Here is a 23,819-nt window from a genome sequence, read left to right on the forward strand (position 1 = left end):
GATGTTAAAAATCAATTAAGGAAAATGCAAAAGACAGTGGGGAAAAAAATGAAACTTTCAATGAGTTCAGTACTGAGTTCAGTCTATTTAATAAGGCTAACCTCACAACATCCTTCTATATTACCTTTTAATTTTTAAATTATTTTTTATGTAAAGAGTAAGAGCAAGGGACAGGGTTTTTCCCCAAATGATTAGAAAGTTGCTGCAATATAAATTACCAAATAATCCATCTTTTCCCCTACCAATCTGAAATGCTGCCTTTGATACAGATTCAATAGCTACATATACTGGGATCTCATTCTGTCACCCAGGCTAGAGAATGCAGTGATCACAGCTCACTGAAGCCTCAAACACCATGGTTAATTTTTTTTTTTTTGGTAGAGACAGGGGGTCTCTTTATGTTGCCCAGGCTGGTCTCAAACTCCTGGGCCCAAGCCATCTTCCCACCTCAAATGATCCCAAAAATAAAGTCTTGGATTTTATTATTTTTCTGTGACTTATCTCCCCTGTTGCTCATAACATGCAGTATGAATATAACAGGAAGGATAGGAACTTATTTAAAATCAGGAACATCTGGGTTAGCATGCTGACACAGCCCCCGCTCTGACCCCCACCATGCCCAGTCCTCTGTGGAGTGCATAACCATGGACAATTACTTAAAAGTTCTAATCCTCCATTTTTTCATCTATAAACAAAGTTTTTGAAAACCCATAGTTTCTTCTTTTCTATTTATTTCCCTTTATCTCTTCCTCTATGCTTAAAAATATGGGTAATCAAATTTCAGGTGGATAGCAATTTCACTTTTGGGAAATTATCCTGCAGAAATATTGGCATACATATGAAATGATACATGTACAAACTTATTCACTGTAGTATTATCAGTAATAGTGGACCTGGAAACAATCTAAATGTCCACCAATATGGGACTAGTCTCAAAAGCAATAGCATATTCATCACAATGGAATAAACAATACTATTATAAAAAAATGAGAAAGTTCTCAGTATGCTAATATTAAAAGATCTCTAAGATCTACTGTGAAATTAAAAACCAAAGTATGTATACTATGTTTTTTTCTGTAAAACGCGAGAGAATATCACTATATATTTCTATTTGTTTCTACGTGTACGTGTGTGTAAGACATTCTGGAAATATTTTAAGTAAAAATATTTCATTTTTACTATTTCGGGCATGTGAAAAGGAAAAAAAGACTGACTCTATCCGGATAAAAACAAAGGACTCAGAAAAAAACGAACTACTAACAAAGTTAACCAGAAAATCAATGATTTGAATGAGTTCCTATGTATCAAATGTTTACTCAAAATGAAGGTTTTTGTTCACATTATATGAAACTAAGTATTTCTTTGAATGGACCATGGCAGAAAAAAATTTTGTTTTGCTATAATGTATCTTCTTTACTGAAACTTGTCTTTTTCATATTCTCCATACTACACATACTCCTTAGTTTGTCCGTATTAAAATTCACTTTTTAAAAATTAGATCAGATGACAAGTTTATCTATATTGTCTACATAATTTTAGAATTCATATGTAGCACATATTTTAGACATAGTAAACAACACCAAGATGGAAAATAAGAGTAGAAAAGAAAGTAACTTGAAGCTACACTTTGTAGGACTGCAAACTAAATATTTTTCTATTATGTTTATAGACAATAAGAAACCAGTGGAAGCCTTGACAAAAATGGAGGATGATATTAAGAAATTAATGTTCTTGAAGAATTAATGTGATCTCAAAAAGCAGAAACAACCCCAAAGTCCATCAACTGATGAATGAATAAAATGTGTTACCCTCCATACAACTGAATACTATTCAGTCCTAAAAAGAACGAATTTCTCATGCATGCTACAACACAGAAGAACACTGAAAACATCGTGTTACATGAAAGAACTCAAACACAAAAGGCCATGTACTGTATGATTCCATTTATAAGAAATGTCTAAAATAGGCAAATCCATAGAGATAGAAAGTAGATTAGTGGTTGCCAGGAGACTGCGCAAAGGGGAAATGGGAAGTGACTCCTTAATGAGCATCAGGGTTCTTTTGAGGTAATGAAAATGTTCTGGATTAATAGTGATAATTACTGTACAACCGTGTGAATACAATGAAAACCACTGAATATTTATTTATTTATTCGAGACAGAGTTTTGCTCCTGTTGCACAGGCTGGAGTGCAATGGCACCATCTCGGCTCACTGCAACCTCTGCCTCCCAGATTCAAGTGATTCTCCTGCCTCAGCCTCCCGAATAGCTGGGACGACAGGCGCACACCACCATGCTCGGCTAATTTTTGTATTTTTAGTAGAGACGGGGTTTCATCATATTGGCCAGGCTGGTCTCAAACCCTTGACCTCAGGTGATCCACCTGCCTCAGTCTCCCAAAGTAGGATTACACACATGAGCCACTGCGCCCAGCCTGAATTGAATATTTAATAGAGTGAATTTTCTGGTGTGTAAATTATTCCTCAATAACTAAAAAAGTTGGGGGATGTGCAGAAAGATCGCAGATAGTTAAACCAGGAAGCAACTACACTGGTTTAGCAATGAGTACATAAAAGTCATCAAAGTTTCTATTGTTAACTCTAATCGAGGGAAGCACCATTCAGGTTACTGTGCTCCAGAGTACTCCACTCACGGAGACCCTATTGGAGGATACAGCCCAAGAAAAAGAATACATAAATTTAAACAAAGAGGTAAAAGAATTGTCAATAATAATGTATGTCTGAATGTGAACAGGAAGGAATTATGACAAAAAAGAAATCTATTTTCTCTTTGATTTTAAAAAGCAACATTCCCAAAGACGAAATTCAATAAAGTTTACCACTGGTTATCTCTGGACTAAGGAAGTGAGGACAATTTGTTGTCTTTTACCCAGACTTTTCCAACTCTTCAACAATCACATTACTTGTATAATGAAAATGTATAAAAATCTATTTACCTTTATAAAAATAAAAAACTTTGTATCTCAACCATATAAACCATTCTGAAACACTAAAGCCCTAACCTATGAGAGTCAAACAGTTGTTAAAGACAATTTCTTGTGGAGTCCACATGCTATTGTCTTTTCCTAAAAAGTTCATAATCTACATCTACACTGTCCACTAAGGTAGTCATGAGTGCTCGAAATGTGACTAAGTCCAAATTCAGATGTCTTGTAAATATAAAATATACACTGATTTCAAAGATTTAGTATTAAAATAAGATTTTTAAATATCCAAGTCTTCATAGTTTTCATATTGATTAATGTTAAAATAACATTTGGGATATATCATGTTAAATAAAATATATTATTAAAATTAATGTCAGCTGGGTCTTTTTTTGCTTTATTAACACAGCTACCAGAAAATTTAAATTTAACTATCTCGCTTGCATTCCATTGGACAATGCTGTATTAGAAGGAGCTAAGCGGGCTTTTCAGGGACTTCATTTGAGTTTTCCCTTCGGGTTCCCTTTATCTTATGTTCTAAGAAGGAACATTCTTCCCAGAGCATTTCCTGCACTGAAAAACACTATACACACCAAGGAGCATGAAACAAGCGATAAATGTAAGAACTGACTAGAAGGGAAATGTTTCCTTCATGTTTCCTACAACTCATACTGTAATATGAATTCTCAACAAGAAAATCTGAGATTAATACATTTTGAGATGCTCAGGGGTGGGGCGGTATGTTCTCTAGGGGATGATATAAATTGAATATATGACACCTCCAAATCTCAGGTTGAAATCTGATCCCCAGTGTTGAGGGTTGGGTACAGTGGGAGGTGCCTGGGTCATAGGAGCAGATTCCACATGAACAGCTTGGTGCTATCCTCAAGGTAATGAATGAGTTTCCCATCTATAAGTTCTCATGAGAACTGATAAAAAGAGCCTGGCACCCCCTCTCCTCCTTCTCTCCTTTCCTGCCTCACCATGTGATACCTGCTCCCCTTCACTCTCTGACATGAATGGAAGCTTCCTGAAGCCCTCACCAGAAAGCAGATGTTCTGACATCATGCTTCTTATACAACCTGCAGGAACCATGAACCAAATAAACCTCTTTTCTTCATAAATTACCAGTCTCGGGTATTTACAGCAACACAAAAACAGACTAGGACAGGGGGTATGTGACAGGTGAAAAGCTTCAGTAACACTACAAAATTATTTAGGAGCTGAGAATGTCAAGTTGAAAATCACCTCTGTTTATGGTCCTACAAAGACAGTAAGTAGAAATATGGATGAGGTAGCTATGCAAGCATGTATGGTTTAAGAAAGCCAACTCTGGGTATGCTGGAGAAAAATTATCTAAGGCAAAACAGTTCAAGAACATCTAGGAAACGTACTTAGAAAGCTTCAAGAAGAATCATTTTACCCCCACACTGAAGGAATAAACCTAATGCCTAATGAAGAAACCAGGATTTTTCTAAGAACAAAGAAGAAAATACAAAAATTTAAAATAGCCTGTCTCCATATCCTCTTTTTTCCTCACTGTTTAAAATACTAAAAAATTCAAACTAATTTGTAGTAACAAAAAAGCAGATCATTGACTGCCTGGGGTGAGGGTGCAGGGAAGGATTTAACTGTGAAGGGGCATGAGGAATCTTTTGATGGTGACAGAAATGTCTTGTAGTTTACTGTATATAAATTATATCTCAATAAAATCAACTTAAAATAAATGGGAGGAAAAAAGCAACAATGGTTTACGAATCACCATTTGCCCGTGGCAGTCACAACATAGCTGTCATTTCCCATACATTTGCAAATTTGGTAATGGCAGTTTATTTCACCATAATTCGTACTAAATTCTGTACGTTTTTGGTACATAAGTCAGGCTTACTTCTTAATTTTAAACATCCTATAAAATACTATGATTCAGCACTGAAACAAAAAAAATTACGTTTACAAAAAAGCATACAAACACAACAGTAGAAAATAAATTTGACATTTCTGAAGCAGATATTGCGGCTGGAAGAATGACCACAATTCTTTTTTTTTTTTTTTTTCCGCAAGGCACTATCCAAGCAATAATGCATTGTATGACATTTTAATTCAACATTTTTTCTTCCTTAGTCATATATAAAGTAACAATTTGTCTTATATTTTAATCCAGCATTTTTCTTCCTTAGTCATACACAACGTAATGACTTGGCCACATGGCAAGAACATGGTGGTGGGGGTGAGCCTCTAAAGAGCTCAAAGTGGTCCCTGGCTGACAGCCAGCAAGCAAACAGGGACATCAGATCTACAAGCACAAGGAATTGAATTCTTCCCACAACCAGTGAGCCTGGAGGAGAACCCAGAGCCTCAGAAGAGATACTAGCCCTGTCTGACTCCTTAATTTCAGCCTAGTGAGGACCTGAGGAAAGACCCAGTTAAACCATACCCAAATTCCTGACCAATAGAAACTGTAAGATAAGCTGCTAAATTTGTGTTAATTTGCTGTAGAGCAGGGGTCCACAACTGGTACTGGTCCGTGGCCTGTTAGACACCCAGCCGCACAGCAAGAGGTGAGCTGCAGGTAAGCATTATCGCCCGAGCTCCGCCTCCTGTCAGATCAGCTGTGGCATTAGAGTCTCATAGGAGCATGAACACTGTTGTGAACTGTGCATGCAAGGGATCTAGGTTGCATGCTCCTTATGAGAACCTAATGCTTGATGATCTGTGGAACAGTTTCATCCCAAACCATTCCCCCCTGCCTCTCCTTCCCCGCATCCATGGAAAAACTGTCTTCCACAAAAATGGTCACTGGTGCCAAAAAGGTTGGGGACTGCTTCTGTAGAGCGATAGAAAACTAATACCATGCAGATGACTATTTAGATTTGAGGAAACATGGTTTACATTATTTACCTTAAAGGCTGCTAGTCTTTACTGTATCATCAAAACAATTTCTAAAACTTCACATTATTATAAGCAATATAATTCAATTTCACAAGTCAACAGGAAAAGGGGTAATACTAATCTCAACACTTTACAGGTTAAAAAAAAATTATAACTTCTAAGAATTTATTTCTTCCACCAAGCAGGCACACAAACAATACTGTAAACTTAGTATGGTTGTCTCTGCTTTTCTTGTTTGTTTGTTTTTGAGACAGAGTCTTACTTTGTCACCCAGGCTGGAGTGCAGTAGCACCATCCCCGCTGGCTCACTGCAGCCTTGTCCTCCTGGGTTCAAGCAATCCTCCTGCCTCAGTCTCCCAAGTAGCTGGGACTACAGGTGAGTGCCACCACACCCAGCTAATTTTTGTTATGTTCATTAGAGATGGTTTCGACATGTTGTCCAGCTGGTCTCAAACTCCTGAGTTCAAACGATCCACTCACCTCAGCCTCCCAAAGTGCTAGGATTGTACGTGTGAGCTACTGCACCAGGCCTTTTCTGCCTTTCTAAACCAACAACATACAAAAACAAAAGCCCAACCTTGGTCTTTATCCATTTCTACGGAAGTATAAATAAAGTTGGATGGGTGGTTTTTAAAAAAAAAAAAGTTAATTTTGAGATCTAGCATGGCCACATTATTGAAGACACTCATCCAGTTTCTAAGAACCTCAGTAAACTTGACTATTTAAAAAAAGGAAACACAGAAATCTGAATAGTCTACTATCTAATTAATAGTATAAATAAACAAATGGAATAATAATGCATGCTCTGCCAACCTCATAGAGTATATAATTAAATGCCAATGAAAATAGCCAGTACTTCTATAGCTCTTACTGTGTGCCAGGCACTGTTCTATAAATATATAAGAAATAAATATACAGATGATACAGATAGTATAGAATAAAGATTAAGGTCCCAGGCTCTAGAGCCAGACTGCCTGGAAACAATCCCAGCTCCACTATTAACTAAAGGTGGGACCTTGACCATGTTTAACTTCTCTGTGCCAAATTTTCAGCTATAAAATAGGGATATTAACAACACTTACCTCATAGAGCTATCGTGAGGACTGGATGAGGTAATACACACGAAGGACACAGAACAGTGCTTATCACATACTAAACACTCAAGTATTGATATCGATATTATTTGTATAGTGGTGCCATATTAACATTCACTTCTAAGAAAGGAAACCTGTAGTAGATGATGTCAGAGAAGACTAATGAGCCTAAGACTTAAAACACTGAAAATCTTGAAGTACTTACCTGATTCCTTCTACCCCAACCCCTAAATTCTATTTACCAGAATTTAGTCCCACTTAGGCATTTTTAATATTTTATAGAACATCATTCAGCACTCAATACTTATTTTTTTCTTTTTTCCTTCAAGACAGAGTCTCGCTCTGCTGCCCAGGCTGGAGTGCAATGGTGCACTCTCAGTTCAATGCAACCTCCACCGGGTTCTAGCAATTCTCCTGCCTCAGCCCCCAGAGTAGCTGGGATTACAGGCATGAGCCACCACACCCAGCTAATTTTTCTATTTTAAGTAGAGACAGGGTTTTACCATGTTAGCCAAGCTAGTCTGGAACTCCTGGCCTCAAGTGATCCACCCGCCTCGGCCTCCCAATGTGATGGGATTACAGGCACGAGCAACTGCACCCAGCCTACTATTTTATTTATTTATATATTTGAAACAGGGTCTTATTCTGTCACCCAGGCTAAAGTATAGTGGCAGGATCTTGGCTCACTACAGACTTTAACTACTATGCTCAAACCATCCTCCCACCTCAGCCTCCCAAGTAACTAGGACTACAAGAGCACAACACCACACGAAGCTAATTTATTTTACTTTTGTAGAGACGAGGTTTTGCTATGTTGCCCAGGTTGGTCTCCAACTCCTGGCCTAAAGCAATCCTTTCGCCTCAACCTCCCGAGTAACTGGGATTATAGGCATAAGCCATCACGCTCAGCTTCAGCACTCTATACTTAGCATTTGCGTGTAACTTATGATAAAATTTTATAAAGGCATATAATTAAAATTTCTGGAAAGGGCAAAGTTCAAATGTATTTAACTATAGTTACAAATACAGTATTTTAAATGGAACCAAGAGAAAATCTTTCACAAAACATTTTTAAAGGCCAACATCTAAGTTTAGCTCTTTTTAAGGTAACAAAATTACAAAAACTATTTTAAATATCCTAATGAAAAAATAAAAATACAGATTTAAAAACTATGTTCTCACAGTATTAATTAAATATGAAATATTTATAAATAAACTCACTGGATAGGGAATAGTTCTACAAAGTATGTAAAAGAAGGAAAAAAAAATTTTTTTAATTACAAACACCAAATCAGCAAACAAAAATAGTCTAAGAAATTACATAAGGGAGGCCACGTGCAGTGGCCCAGCACCTTGGGAGGCCAAGGCGGGCAGATCAGGAGGTCAGGAGATCGAGACCAACCTGGCTAACACGGTGAAACCCCGTCTCTACTAAAAATACAAAAAATTAGCTGGGCGTGGTGGCGGGTGCCTGTAGTCCCAGCTACTCAGGAGGCTGAGGCAGGAGAATGGCATGAACCCGGGAGGCGGAGCTTGCAGTGAGACAAGATGGCACCACTGCACTGCCGCATGGGCAACAGAGTGAGATTCTGTCTCAAAAAAAAAAAAAAGAAAGAAAAATAAATTACATAAGGGAAATATTGCAGATACCCACTGACTTAAACAATTTACACCCAAGAGACTAACAAATGTTGATTCTCAGATTTTTTGCTATACTTCACAAGGATGCCAAATCGTAGGTTTTCAAATTCTAAATAATATATTTGAGGCTCATCCCCTAACCAAGAATAATCTCCTTCAAAAGATTTAACTCTCACTAAAAAACACATTTAACACATAAAATCAGTTTGCTCCATAATCTTAGACAGATTTTGCCTAGATAAATTTCTTCTACTGCTAACATACCTGGGACACCGATCCTGATGATGATTCCAAGAGCAAGACTAAAAAATGAAGGTTAATGCAAATCAATTCAAATGACAGACTTCAATTTCACATTTTGTATACCGACATAAACCTGGGAATTGCTTCTTCATGAGTCTGTTAATCTGCCTTCCAATAGGATGATTTTCTGTCATTTTCCCCTCCTATGTCAGTACAACTTTCCACTTTCAACAAAAACTTGAGAGAGCATGCATGATTAAAAGCATAGACCATGGAGTATGACAGATCTAGATTTGAATCCCAGTTCTGCAAGTTAAAATTCCTAACTATGTGTTCTTGGAAATTTCTCTGAATTTGTTTCCTCTGCCATAAAACATCAGTAGCTATTTCACATGAACCGCTGTGAGGAGTAAGTTAAATAACTGTTGTCAAAATCCTTAGCACAGTTCCTGACATACAGTAAACATTCAATACATGGTAATAGTAATGATCATGAATTACAAAATCTACATTCTTATCTTCTAGATTCATACCCCTCTCCTTACTTGCTAGTTCTTTAAAAATAACTGGGGGTAAAAAATCAATCATTATCAAAACAAAAAGAGACCTAGTAGGTCACTTCTTCACCTCCAGTTGTCCTCTTTCTACGCTTCAATAGCCTCAGTCATTACCCATACTTAAGAGTACCTACTCACTTTATTTGGGCCCAAATGTGCAAAGCGGATCAGAGTCCTTATTTAACACTTTTACTTAATGATGGCTCCTCCATGATGTAAAAATGATACTACATATTTATCTTTCCAACAAACTCAACACCAGAATGGACCCATGTTGCGAAAAAGAAATCAGCCAAAAGCACTATTCAGGAAGTATCCATTGGATCAAAGTTTCACTACTAAGTCAAAAATAGGAAGGTCGACTTTAAGAATAAGATGTTCCAAAATATCTAAGACACTTTACTTCTAGGATATGCTTTCTAGAAATGCAGAAGAAAAAAAGTTCACATGAAAATTTTATCAACTCCTGGGATTTGCTTCTAATTCATTCAATAAATATTTGCTGAATACCTATTGGCAAGCACAACACTAAGCACTTGAAAACAAAGGGGACAAAATAATGTGTGGTCTCCCCTCCCGCTAACCCCCATAGAACTTATTTAAAAGCTTTCCAGGTTTTTGTCTCTTCCATTCATTTGTTAACATACTATATGTCTATAATGTGGCAGGAAAGTTAGGTACTTGGTGGAGCAGGTGTTGACTAAGACAAGACTCTTGCCCTCAAAAAACTGACAGATCAGTACAAGAGAAAAATACAAACAAGGATGTTAAGTGCTATAAAAGCCACAGAGATACTGTGGGTAACCAGTGGGAAAAAATAACTAACTCTAGCTATATTAATCAGGACATACTTCCTAGGAGATCAATATTTAAGTAGGGTCTGAAGAGACAAATATTTCCCAGATGAAAAGAAAAGAATATTCCAAGCAGAGGAAATAGCAAGGTGTAGAGACAAACATACATGAAAGAATATACATATACACACACATACAAATAGACATTGAAGTATATACATGCTGTATATACATGGACACACAACCAGTGTTTGGATACAAGTGAAAGAAGTCATCTGAACCACAACATACAGAAAATGATATGACTTCCTAATTCTTCCAAAGATAATACACAACACTATAAAGAGAAGAAAAGTCAGTACATTCAAATTCCAGCCTTAGGATATTAAGGCTGAATTCTCTCCCACAAATAAGGGGATAGTGGAAGGAGATCTGAAGGGTAGATTGGATCTGGATTAGAAGGGATCCCAAAGGGATCCCAGCAAAGAAGAGTTAATTCAAGTGGGAATACAGAGAAAGAACAGAAGCAAGGCAATTAAGAGGCTCCTGAAATGGACAAGGGAAAAAAAATTTTTTTTTTTTTTTGAGACTGAGTCTCCCTCTGTCACCCAGGCTGGAGTGCAATGGCACGATCTCAGCTCACTGCAACCTCCGTCTCCCTGGTTCAAGCGATTCTCCCTGCCTCAGCCTCCCCAGTAGCTGGAATTACAGGTGCACGCCACCATGCCCAGCTAATTTTCTGTATTTTTAGTAAGGGTCCAATTTTAAACAGTAAAGGGGAAAAGTGCACACAGAAAAACAAGATTCTAAGTTAAAGAGCCCTTGACTTGGTGAGCAATAAAACATAAGGAAAGAGAGAGAGTTCCAAGGTTTCCCCCAATAGATCATTCCATTTACCTTGATACTTTTTTAAGAGTACATTTGACTTCATGAATACACATTGCGGCATTCATATCTCATAAGCTCTCTATTCTCAACATACTTTCACATGAATAGTTTGTCATTAAAAAAATTAAATTAGTAAAATCCATCTGGAACCTTGTCTCAGTTTCTGAAAAAAGTGTAAGGACTTTTAGATTAATTTTGGAGTAATTTCCCTGTAACCTTAAAAAAAAAATGAAATCTACTAACCTTCTTACATGTCTGTCTTTTAAAATGAAGGTTAAATGAAGCCTATCCATGTCTGTGACTCATCTTTATCAATAATCAGCATTTATACAGAATCTAACTGGCAAAGTACCTTATACAAAGGAACTAAGCTGGGTTTCCCAATGTTGCTTGGCAGGGCTGGCATTCCGGACCAGGTAATTTTTTGTTGTGGATGCTGTCCCACACCTTGTTTACAACTGACCTCTACCTACTAGGTAACAGTAGCACCGTTCCCTCTCCCCACTCCCCCAAATGACCATCAGAAACATCACCAAATAGTGCCAAATGTTCCCCGGGGACCCTGTTACAGATTGTTATATGGTAAGCACTGTTTCGAGCTTCTCATTTACTTCCCTTAATACTAACAAAAAAGTATTCATGAGGTAGGTAGATATCATTTTCCCCTCCTTACAGATAAAGAAACTGAGGGAGGTTAAACAACTTGCCAAAGGTCACACAACGAGTAAATGTGGTAGCCTGTACTTGAACCCAAACAATGATGGCTCAAGTTCCTGTTCCTAACCACTGTTGAGCTCTACCACTAATGACCCAGTATTTATCACCTGACTCTTGAAAAGTAATATTTTGAATCTTATCTAGCACTAACAACTACCACCACAAGTGAAAATTAAAAGTTCACAAACTCTATTCAGAATAAATTAACAAGCATTTTTTAAGCATTGATTATATGCACAGCACTAACTTTTAGGAACTACAGTGGTTCAAAGAAGAAACTACCATTTATTAAGGATCTGGCTCCATGACCCCTTTCACACATTATCTCTTTGAGATCTCACAACATCCTTGGGAGGTATTATCGTATTTTCAAGAGAGAAGCTCAAGGTCAAAATAGAAAAGTGGTCTCTGACCTAAAAACTTTCACAATTTAATTGGCGGGACCAAAAAAAACACATATTTTAAAGAAAATAAGCAAATTAAATGTCAGTTAAAAACAAATAAAGGGTAGAAAACACAAAATATGAGAAGGAAAAGTACACAGACTAGTAAGAAAATATTTCTAAAAAGAGGTTTCTAGTATCCCCTCCTCTTAAGAAAATGGCCTAGAAGAGCAAAAGAGGAGCAGCTGGGGAGGAGCAACATCTCTCTGAACGATGTGAAATACAAGTTTTGGGGACAGAAAGTCTTGAGATAGCCAATTTAAGTAATAAGTCAAGGAAATGATGAAAACTATCATTTAAGGCTGCCTTAAAATTAGGATCAAGCTGAAGCTGGAGACAATAAACCCAGTCTATGACATGCTTTTAGGGTGCCCCTACCTCCAAACACTCTCAAGCACAGCAACAGGAACAATCAAAAAGTATTTAAAGGTTAAGACTTCCAGGGTTGGTTAAAGAAAGCTCAGATAAAGTCCAACAACCAAATTTCCTGAGTGACACATCATCTATTTTGTTTTGTGTATTTTGCCTCTCCTAACCAGAAAGTAAGTTTTAAGAGAGCAGGTATTTTTGTTTTGCTTATTTAGATCAATTCCTGGCATAGTAGGTGTTCAGTAAATCTGAACTGAATCTGCTGCTGAATAAAGGCAGTATTCAAAATAGTAACAGGTTCAGCAGCAAAGATCACCAATGTCTCAGCATTCAGAAAACCAGCACCCTCACAGAAATAACAATAACTTAATACTATAATATTTCTTATTACTGCAACAGCTAACATTTACTGGATGCTAACTTAGCCAGACACTGTGCTAAAGGCTTACATGCATTATCTCAATCCTCTTAATTACCCTATGAGGGAAACAGGTACTATTATTATCATCCCAGTTTTAAAAGAAACACACATGGAATAAATAACTTGCCTGAAATCACAAAGCAGCAGAGCTGGAACCTGGGTCTATCAACTCCAAAGCTTGCCTCTCAGCTACTATGTCACATGTAGAATGACAAGCACCCCTCTCAGACAAAGCTAGCAAAATAGGGTCAATGAGGAAAAAACAACAATAGAACAAAGAAACTCCTCTATAAGTCAAAAACTCTTTGGCCATCATCTTCTCCTAGCAGGCATGGTGGAAATTTTTCCACCCTAAAATAACACTGACTATCCCATACAAACTAAATCTTTAATGGTTTAAAGAACCCAAATGTTGAAAAGCTATGAATAAAAACCAATAATCTAATCATCATTTCAAAGGGTGACAGATAACAAGTGGTAACACCTCATGTCCACAACCCAAAGAAATAACAGGGTGTGACCCATGACTAAGACTGACCTCCAAACTTCCGGAGTCACTCGCCCTGGTATCTGCCTCTTCTTCCTCCCTCCTTTACTGCCTTTCCCCACGTCTGTACAACCCCACTCTCTTCTCCTGCTCAGTTATTAAAAAAAAAAAAAAAATGAAATTTTGTTTCCTGCTCTAAATTTCTAAACCTGGTAATATAAAAGTTTAGTATTTCTCCACAGAGGGAAAAAAAAAAAAATCCACCTGCGTAACACTCAGTAGAAAAAGGTTTCCCCACTCACTGTATAACCATTCTAGTTTATACTATCAAATTCACACAGCAGTCAATTAAGAGACCACCAATCATGCAAAAGAAAACTTACAACCCAAATATTTATTTAAACAACCTCCCAGTATTACATACATAATAATCAGGAAGAAATTAAGTAAACTAGAGAGAACATGCTCTTCTTCCCATCCAGTAACTTATTATAAAGTCTTTTTTGAAAAACTATGAAATGTAAAGATCCCTAGAAGCATAATCCAAATCGTTACCAACAAAGAAAAGCATTTAAAATGCTGAAGATTTGTTAAATTAGAATATTCATTAATCATCTAACCAGAGATCCACTAGCAGATAAACCAATCTAATTTCTACATTTACACCAAAATCTAAAGCAAATTTTCCTTAAAAGGAGAAGTCACAGCTAGCAAGATAATCAGTGCTAAAGATTTTATTTTTTTTAACTTTTATTTTAGGTTTGGGGGTACATGTGAAGGTTTCATAGGTAAACACGTGTCACGAGGGTGTGTTGTACATATTATTTCAACACCCAGGTATTAAACTCAGTACCCAATAGTTATCTTTTCTGCTCCTCTCCCTCCTCCTACCCTCCCCCTCAAGTAGACCCCAGTGTCTATTGTTTCCTTTTGTTCATAACTTCTTACCATTTAGCTCCCACTTACAAATGAGTACACGCGGTACTTGGTTTTCTGTTCCTGCATTAGTGTGCTACAGATAATAGCCTTGGTTTTCTGTTCCTGCATTAGTGTGCTACGGATAAAAGCCTCCAGCTTCATCCCTGCTCCCACAAAAGACATGATCTCCTTCTTATTTATGGTTGCATAGTATCCCATGGTGTGTATGTACCACGTTTTCTTTATCCAATCTGTCACTGATGGGCATTTAGATTGATTTCACATCTTTGCAATTGTGACTAGTGCTGTAATGAACATTCATGTGTATGTGTCCTTATGACAGAATGAATTATATTCTTCTGGGTATATACCCAGTAATGGGATTGCTGGGTGGAATGGTAGTTCTGCTCTGCTGTCAGCTCTTTGAGGAATCGCCATACTGATTTCCACAATAGTTGAACTAATTTACACTCAGACCAACAGTGTATAAGTGTTCCCTTTTCTCCGCAACCTCACTAGTATCTGTTATTTTTTGACTTTTTATAGTAGCTACTCTGCATAGTGTGAGATGGTATCTCATTGTGGTGTCGATTTGCATTTCTCTAATGAGTAATATTGAGCTTTTTCTGCTTGTTGGCTTCATGTAAGTCTTTTGAGAAGTGCCTGTTCATGTCCTTTGCCCACTTTTTAATGGGGTCATTTTTCTCTTGTAAATGTAAGTTCTTACAGATGTTGGACCATAGACCTTTGTCAGATGCAAAGTGTGCAAATATTTTCCCCCAAGAATATATCTCAATCTTTTTTTTCTAGCTTAGATTTTTTTCATATACCTTAAATACACAGTTCTATTCAATAAACAAACTATGAAGGAAAGCACAGCAAAACTGTTCTCAACATAGAAATTCTTTCCAAATACAAAAACAATCAAGAAGCATTTATTTATTGTACTGGCCAATAAAACACTGATCATGCCCTGCTTGAAGAAAAGGTATTTCTGAAAACCGATCTTGTATTTAACAAATACTAAGCACACAAAAAAAGGAACTTTTAAAACCCACATACTAATAATTTCAGGAAGAAACAAAAACTAAAATTAAGTAGTTAAAATAGACTCATGTAAACAAAACTACTTCAATCTGAATTTGAGATGTAAATGACACAGATAAAATTTCTGTTCAACTTCTTAATGATTTTTTAAAGCTTTTTATTTCCAAGGGTTAAAGAGATGGGCAATTAAAAGGGCTGATAACTGAATTAGATCCTGCTATTTCTAAATGGGCAGTTTAAACCATAGTCACTATCATAGATAATCACTAATTATTCAAAAAAGGATTCTTTTCTGGTCCATGCACTACTGAGATCTTTGAAAATAAATGCAAATTCCAGTTATGTTCAAATCAGTCTTCCTTTTCTATTAAAAAAAAGCACAACAGTTCTGTCATTTCTTCAGTTTTTAATAAAATGTTAATGAAGTTTTAGATGCTTCTGAAAACACAGAATTACTTCAGTATTATTCACCAAACTCAAGTGTTGAATTTAAATGTTGGGCAATATAAGGCCTGATTTAAATCTTCTATCTATAGCACACTTTAAAAGAACTTTAACTTAATAAATTAACACTGACGGGTCAAATGCTGTATGCCAGGCACTGGATTAAGAGCTTTGCATGCTTTATATTATCTCATTTAATCCTAACAACCATCACGTAAAGGACATGTTTTACTCCATCAACAGGTGATGCCACCAAAATTAAAAGGATAATAAATAGCTTGTTCAAGGTCATGAAGCCAAGAAATTATTGAATTATGAGTTATTGAATTCATATTATGAACGTATTTTATTAGGTAAATGAGAAGTAAATTAGTTGCCTGTGTAGTAAGAAGTAAACTAGCTGACCCCAGGTAGACCTGTTTTCAACCATTGGGTAATTATAAATTACTACTTTTAGTGAAGCAACTCCTTCTCAGACCTAAAGAATGTCATGTAAAGGTATATTACCCTCCATACACCCCCCTAAAAAGCATACAATCCTAAAAGGCTGTTAAAAAATACACACACTCTGACCAGACACTGTGGCCCAAGCCTGTAATCCCAACACTTTCGGAGGCCATTTCAGGAGGACTGCTTGAGTCCTGGAGTTTGAGACCAGCCTGGGCAACATAGTGAGACCCTGTCTTTACAGAAAATTTTTTAAAAATTAGCAGGGTGTGGCAGTACACACCTACAATCCCAGCTACTCAGCAGGCTAAGGTGGGAATATCACTTGAGCCCAGGGGGTCGAGGCTGCAGTAAGCAAGGATCACACCACTGCCCTCCAGCCTGGTGACAACGTGCAACCTTGTCTCTAAAAAAAATAATTTCATACAAACCACACACACTCTCATAAGCATTGGCTAAATTAGGAATTTTTGTTAAAAATTTAAAAATTATACACACACACACACACACATATATACACACACACACACATACATTCTTCCAAAAACAAATCAGCAATTTGCCTTGAGACTTCACATTTGGAACTGATAATATATACTGATGGGTTCGTTTTAAGATGCTGGGAGATGAAAACGCCAAAGCCAGAGGATGTGATCCTCTCAGAGAAAAGGCTAAATAATATTTAAAATATTTTGTAGTCTTTTAATATTTCCTAAATTCCAGAGCAGTCATGCAGAAATGAACATCTAACACAACACACTAGGTACGTGTACACAGACACACACATACACACAGAGAGAGACAGAGAAAACATGCTATCTCTTTCTTACAGCCAGATTTCCAGTAGCTATCTTCCTGCTAGAAAGAAAGGGCAAAGGTGACACAGCATAGCAACAGAAACTGTACAGTATCTGACTGACCCACTAGCTGTCCCTTAGGTCTGATGGGGGAAGAGCAAAAGATACTCAAGCAATAAGGTCTCTTGTGCAATTCTGTTTGTTTCTGATTTTCAACTACCTGCATGGCAGGATAATACAAGACGAACACTGGCTCTCATATTTTCTTCTTATAAGCCTTCTGCTTTAGAGAAATCAAGTGTTACTCAAAAATTATAAAGGAACACCTCTGAAAAATTTTGTTAAAAGTTATTTTAGTTTGTCATTCCAATATCCAGATCGAGTGCTCAGTGAAAACCGCAGATGCTCCCTCAAACGTTTCACAATTCTGAAGTTGTAATAAGAAAAAATTTTTAAAGATACTTGCATGTAAAAATATAATTACTAGAAGATATATATCCCATAGTGTTCAGAAAATGTCACATACTTTGAAAAAATACATTCCATTTAAATATACTGTCAAAGGTATCATAAGGAAATACCAAGGAGGTATCATCAGAAAGCAGCAAAAACATAAAAGTACATTAAGACATAAAACAGGAAAATATTAAGTGATATCAAAAATATTTTGTAAAGTCTTTTAATACTGCCTAAATTCCAGAGCAGTCATGCAGAAATGAACATGTAGCACAGTACACTAGGTACCTCTACACACACATACTCTGTGTGTATGTGTGTGTACATTTTCCCCCATTATTACTTAATGGGGGAAAAAGTCTAAAAACAGGATAATTTAACAGCAAGAATTCATTATTTAAAAGCAATTTTACTCATCTTTTTGTAATGACAATTCAGTCACACTAAAGAAAAACTAATACACATTTTTCCCTGGTCCACTGAAAGTATCAACGAACGAGAATATTTCTGTTTGGAGTATCTGCAGATATGAGATGCACACCTTGTGTCTTTTAAATTGCCACTCATCCTTAGGCTTGGGACAATGATAAAATTACCCGAAAAGGCAAAAATTAAAAGATTTTTTAAATAATAAGGAAATAATCCTTTCCAAATAAATAGGAAAGCAACTTTATAGTGACCTTCTAAAAGACATACTAACATTGTCAGATTATATACTCTCTTTTTAAAAGAAGAAAAATTAAAAAGTAAATTGTTCAACTTAAGTAACAATATGTAGAAATACTATATATAAAGTAAAAGCAGGTTTCATACTCACTAAAAAGTGGTCATTTTTGCAAGAGTAATCTCCACCCCTGCCATAAACAAGGGAATCCTAAAATAAATAGGATTTATGATGTTGGTATCTGCTGACATATGAAACAAATATTTTAATATTAACTGTAATGTAAAGTGCACAAAGTGAATTACACTTTCTGAACAACACATGTGAGAAAGATTCACTCTTAAAAATATAGCAATGCGGCCGGGCGCGGTGGCTCACTCCTGTAATCCCAGCACTTTGGGAGGCCAAGACGGGCAGATTATGAGGTCAGGAATTCGAGACCACCCTGGCTAACACAGTGAAACCCCGTCTCTACTAAAGAATACAAAAAAATTAGCCGGGCATAGTGGCTAGCGCCTATAGTCCCAGCTACTCGGGAGGCTGAGGCAGGAGAATGACGTGAACCCAGGAGGCGGAGGTTGCAGTAAGCCAGGATTGCGCCACTGCGCTCCAGCCTGACCATACAGTGACACTCCGTCTCAAAAAAAATAAAAATAAAAATAAAAAATAAAATAATATATATATATATATATCTCAATGCTAGTCAGGTGTGGTGGCTTACGCCTGTAATCCCAGCACTGTGGGAGGTCGAGGTGGATGGATTACCTGAGCTCAGGAGTTAAGAGACCAGCCTGGGCAACATGATGAAACCCCATCTCTAACAAAAATACACAAAAATTAGCCAGGTGTGGTGGTGCGTGCCTGTGATCCCAGCTACTCGAGAGGCTGAAGTAGGAGGATGACTTGAGCCCAGGAGGCGGAGGTTGCAGTGAGCTGAGATCACACCACAGCCCTCCAACCTGGGTGACAGAATGAGACCCAAAAAATATATATATACACACACACACACACATATACATATATATATACATGTATATACATCAAAGCTTAATTTGTTAAGATACACTGGTACTTGAAATTAACAAAACAAAAACTGCGGAGCCAATAATTCTACACACTGAATTAGTCACTGCAAGAGATTAAGACTTAAAGAGATAGCAGTATCAAATTTTAATGCTCTTACAGTTTTACTCACATTATTTAGACCAACCATAAACACTTCTAATTTTACATACGAAGAAAATGCTTTACATTTATTTTCAGGTTTCGAAAGTATGACCACAAGCTTCTTTACAGACACTTTTGGCCATGATACAAAGCCAGTATATCACTAAATGTCAATTGTGGTTATCTTTAGATAAGAAATGCAGGTAGTCCCTACTTTTTAGATGCATCCCTTTAAAGATGGCATCACCCATGTCCCTCAATCCATAGTTTGCATCATCATGAAGGCAAAAGTATTTTACAGTAGAGTATGTGCTTTACGCCAAATCATTTTAAATGAACTCAGAGAAAAACATCTCACCTAGAAAACAAAGACCACCAAAAACAGCCAGCCCTGGCTTTGTAGTGTAATAAAGCTCATACTGTTTGTTGGTGGATTTGGCAGTTGTCTGTATCAGGGGTCCAAAAACTTCCGCCTATGGGCCAATTGGAGCACGGCAACATTCATTCACTTCCTTTGTTGTCTACAGCTGCTTTCACACTATAAGAACAGAACTGAAAGTTGTGACAGATCATGTGGTCCATAAAACCTAAAATATTTACTAACTGGCCCTTTACAAAAATAGTTTGCCAACTCCTTCTCTATACAATGAGATGTCAGAAGCACCAGAAGACTTCTCCAAGAACCATCTCCAAAGTACAATGCAATAAGCCTATGCTTTGGGGTCATCTGGTGGGTGCTAAAACACACACACACAAACATATACCCTCAAGTCTCTCTAATTCCCTATCAATCCAAAGTTGCCAAGGCAAAGTATACGAGGTTACCACTCTTCTCACTGTCCTTACTAGTAAATAACGTTAACTATAAATGGCTGCCTTCTAAAATTCATCTGAACATGGCTTCGACTGCACAAAAAATGTTGTGGAAAGTGGAGGGTGATGAGAGAAGGCCTCCATATGGCATATAATCCAATCCCTGTATCTTCACCCTAGAATCACCTCAGACCTATCTCCCTGTTGAAACATCTCTTCCCCAGAGTTTCTGCCATTTGAATAATCACTGTTAAGAAGTCAGAGAAGCTACTGGGAAGGTGCAGAATTCCAACTAAGGAACACAAAAAAGTGTGAATATATATTTCCTTCCTCACAATCCTTAATCCTGTTAAAAGTCAATACTAAATGCAAGCCACAAAAATGTCTACATTTTTTTAAGTGCCAAGTTGCTTTTTGTTTTTTAATAAAAAGGTTAAAGGGAAAAAAAAAAAAAAAGCATGTTCAGCACTGCTGTGCCTACACAGGGATATCCCCTCCATTGTATGGGACACAAAGACACACACCAACTGTGAACAAGGGAAGCAGCCTTCTCTGTCAGCTATTTTTGGCCTTACTTTGTCATATTAAGACCAAACGTAGGATAATAATGCACAGCGAACTTTAAAAACATGAATTTGAGGAAACAAATCTGTCCTTCTATTTATAAGTTCCTTAACAATGAAATTATTATTAAATATACTCTTCTGAACTTAATCTCAAGGGACCTATATACCCTATCTAAAAAAAAATAAAAACTTTTAGCTTCTTTCAAAAACACAGAATAATATACCCTGGGACTAAACTGGTGGCCATGTTTAAAGCCTGTTCATTCCTTTTTAACTTCAACTCTTATCCACTTCTAAAACATCTATTTTAGGTAGTGTCTCATTCATTCAGATTTTCCCCCTAACTAAAAATACCCACTTTTCAGCTCTTCACTTTCCATCAGTACTCTGGGAAACCTAAATACGTTGAAAATAATTCCAACTTTACATTTTCAGTATATTACCTGCTAAACTATTTTGCTGTTTTGAAACTGCACCAGTATCCAATTGTTGCCCTAAAATTTCACATCCAAAACAAAGTTTACTGTACCATTTCCAAACTCTTTTTTGTAAGAAGCTGCTAGCAATACACTAAGCATCTTCTTTCTCACTCCTCCTTCTGTATAGCCCTTGATAGCCATGACATAATAAAAATGTTGGTTCCCTAGAAAAACAAAATCCTAATCCAGGCATAACTGCTTTTGCCTAAAATGTAATTTCTCCCCAGTCATCTGAAACTACTCTCTCCGGAACACTCTTCTCAATTGCTTCTTTGAACTGTAATCATGTGTCTACACAAACACAACCGACCCTAATACTACTAACTCAACAACCTCCATCTGTATTCCCTTCAAACCAACTTCATAATTTTATCTGTCCCTTATGCCTTCCAATTCCAAGTCTTAAATATGTTGTCTCCACTTGCTCTTTTCTTCCTAAAAGAAACCTTCACAGATTTGGCTTCAATACTTCAATTAGTTCTATATGTATACGTCCAAAGGCAACATTTCCCTAGTGAAAAATATAAAAACATATTCACATCTATAAGTTGCCAAATAATATCTAACATCTAGTGTGGTCTTAGATAAATATTGGTCTATCGCCCCTCGCCTATAGCTTTGTGCAATTTGTGTTTGATTGTCTGCACCACCAATAAGTAAAAGCATCTCAAAGGCAGGGACCCCAAATACTTTGTCATTTCTACCCAAACATGCTAAACATTACCATAACTTTTTGGCCCAAACATGCTAAACATTACCATAACTTTTTGGCCCAAACATGCTAAACATTACCATAATTTTTTGGCCAGACGCGGTGGCTCATGCCTGTAATCTCAGCACTTTGGGAGGTCCAGGTGGCCAGATCATTTGAGGCCAGGAGTTCAAGACCAGCCTGACCGACATAGTGAAACCCCATCTCTACTAAAAATACAAAAAATTTAGCCAGGCGTGGTAGTGCATGCCTGTAGTCCCAGCTACTCGAGAGGCTGACGCAGGAGAATTGCTTGAATCTGGGAGGCAGAGGTTGCAGTGAGCTGAGATCGCTCCATTGCACTCCGGCCTGGGTGACAGAGCAAGACTGTGTCTCAAAAAAAAAAAAAAAAAAAAAATTACCGTAATTTTTAACCAATCTATAGTTAAAGCAATAAAAGTAGGTCCTAAAGTTAGTAACCAACTTTGACAGAGCACAACCTACATTCAAACTATAGTTTCTTAGTTTGTCCTCCCCTCCATCCCAAAACACAGCTTCTACATGACTACATTTCTCTTTATCATATCTTTGTGAAAAACGGAATACGTGACTCTGATTCTAAGTCTAACACTACATCCACTATTCAGTATTTTCATGTCAGTACACATTTAAAAGAATTTAAAGTTCCTTACCAAAGCATAACAAGGCAACTAAAGGAAAACAATTCAGTGGGAGAAGTTCCAGAGGAGGGAAAAGTGGTCAAAGAAATGAAAGACATTATTCCAAGACAAGAGTTGGAGAAACTGACGGTAGAAATAATGAAAGTCTATAAAATTAAGAAATGATAAACTGAGGCTTGTCCTGGTATTTCTTGAAATACAAACTCTGTGTCCTGAAAGTTTAGGGACACAGGTACGGAATATGTAAATTAATTATCACATAATACACAGGCTAATAAACTTGCAGAACTCATTACTTTAAAAAAACAAACAAACATTGTTAAGTTTGAGAAAGTTTTAAATTAATCTAATCAAGATCCTGAACGGAGAACTTCGAATACAAAGATAACCCCAGGTTTACATTCATTCCCACAAAGCATCTCTCAGCAGTGGCTTCAGACAGAACGAGCCCACAGTTGTCTAGATGGACCGGACCAGTACTGCCTATGCCTTCCTACATAAAATCCTGCTCTATGTTTAACCCTTAAGGTCTGTATATGAAATGTTAATTACTTTCATGAACCTTTAATTTGGCACTCTGACAAGATACCTAAAATACAAGTCAAAGGTTTTATATACTTCAACTTTAAAATAATGGAAAGAAAAAATCATTCCTGACTTAAATATCAAAGGTGTATCCTAAATTGATACAGAAATAAAGATAATTCCAAAGAGCAAAGCCTCAAACCAAATAAAAAAGTGTTGTCATTTGTTACTCTAAAAAAAAAGGGGGGGGGTGAAGGGAAAAAAATCACAACTTTTATAAAATGATTAATGTGATAAATGCTCTTCCCCAAATAAGTTGTGATTCCTAAGAACTCAAGTTCCTGAATAACTGACATCTGTTACAGTGTCATCCTAACACACATGAATTGGATCCAGGAACTGAGAAGGTTAACTCCCGTACCAATAGGTACTGAAATGAACCTCTCTCAGGACTGGCTTTTGGTTCTGTTTTGTTTTAAAAAAAAAAACAAACAAAGCAATTTTACTTTCAGGGGTCCACAGGGTAAGCGGTTCTCACTCAGGAACATATATGAGAGTACCCCTGAAACAAAAAGTAAACCGCACACACCCACAGTACCAGGAAAAGTGTACAGATACAGATGGCCTCTGTGCGCACAT

General features: G+C 36.9%; 1 protein-coding gene across 5 annotated transcripts in view; it reads right to left on the reverse strand.

Moving 5' to 3' along the window:
- FBXW7 (F-box and WD repeat domain containing 7) overlaps positions 1-23,819 on the reverse strand; it is a 211,960-nt gene that overhangs the window by 186,710 nt on the left and 1,431 nt on the right. The gene's annotated exons all lie outside the window — the stretch shown is intronic.

Source organism: Trachypithecus francoisi, unplaced genomic scaffold, assembly GCF_009764315.1.
Source record: "Trachypithecus francoisi isolate TF-2019V2 unplaced genomic scaffold, Tfra_2.0 Lachesis_group1, whole genome shotgun sequence".
Classification (NCBI taxonomy): domain Eukaryota; kingdom Metazoa; phylum Chordata; class Mammalia; order Primates; family Cercopithecidae; genus Trachypithecus; species Trachypithecus francoisi.